Raw genomic sequence first — 1138 nt, 5'->3', positions numbered from 1 at the left:
CACAATCTTGCACTTTGACCTCTGCCATCAAAAGGAACAGATGCTGGCTTACTGGTGTCATCACTTCCATCAAAGAAAGCTCTCATCAATTTGCTTGACTCCACCATTAAAGCTACAAATTGTGCACGTCTTTTGCATCTCTGTGCCCCACTTTCTTTTGTCGACATAATGGGCTAAAAGAATAAATCAATAAATACTGACTACACTATTTAGTTGCAACATGCAAATTGTCAGATGAAAGGAAGCATTCTATTTTCCTAAGTTCCTAACCACAAATTATATTTAAATTGCACAATTATAGTTGCAACTCAGGACTACTTAGGCACATCTGGACCTGGTTTCACTTTAACTGCCATTATTTAGACCACCCATACTCATGTTAATTAATGTGACACAACAGTAAGAAAATCAACGCAGATGAGTGTATATGCTGGTAAATCATGCTTATGAGCACCATATAAATTACTGGCAGTTGCTAAATCACATTTAAAAACTCGATAGGTTTAACTACACGAACACTAAAGGAGACAAGTCTGAAATTGCTTGAATGAAAAATACACACACTGTGGAGAAGGGTGTAATCATAACATAATACAAGCCTAGAGGCTCAAAGGCTATATTTAATATTAAAAGTTTTGATAGAATGAGAAAACTTAAATATAGGCTAACTAATTAGTAGTGCTAAATTACAGTTCCTAGATTAAGTCGCTAGTACATATAGATGTAACATTAATGTTAGACCTGTTATTTTCATCTTTTTAGTCTTAGGTTTGGATTTAGATGTAATAATAATGACAGAAATTTTGCTTTATATATCTAAACTAGACCTTATATTTGGGTGCATAGATTGAAAGCACCTTGTATTGAATCTACCTAGATCTAAATATAATCCTGTCCCATCAATTCTAGATTTAGATTTATTAGGCCTAACTTTTAGAACAAATGTTACATCTAGATCTATTAACTTAGTTGTTAGATCTGTCCCATTGCAATGCCTAGTTTACTAGTTAATGTAGGTCTAAGTATGTCTATAATATAGGCTACAATTTGTATGATGATGGACCAAGGGTCTAGAAATAAAGTTACAACTGCAATTAGACCTAAAGTCTAGTACATTAGTTGGTGTAAGACATGATTT

This window comes from Limulus polyphemus, unplaced genomic scaffold (assembly GCF_000517525.1).
Source record: "Limulus polyphemus unplaced genomic scaffold, Limulus_polyphemus-2.1.2 Scaffold502, whole genome shotgun sequence".
NCBI classification, from domain to species: domain Eukaryota; kingdom Metazoa; phylum Arthropoda; class Merostomata; order Xiphosura; family Limulidae; genus Limulus; species Limulus polyphemus.
Note: the sequence above shows the minus strand (reverse complement) of the source record.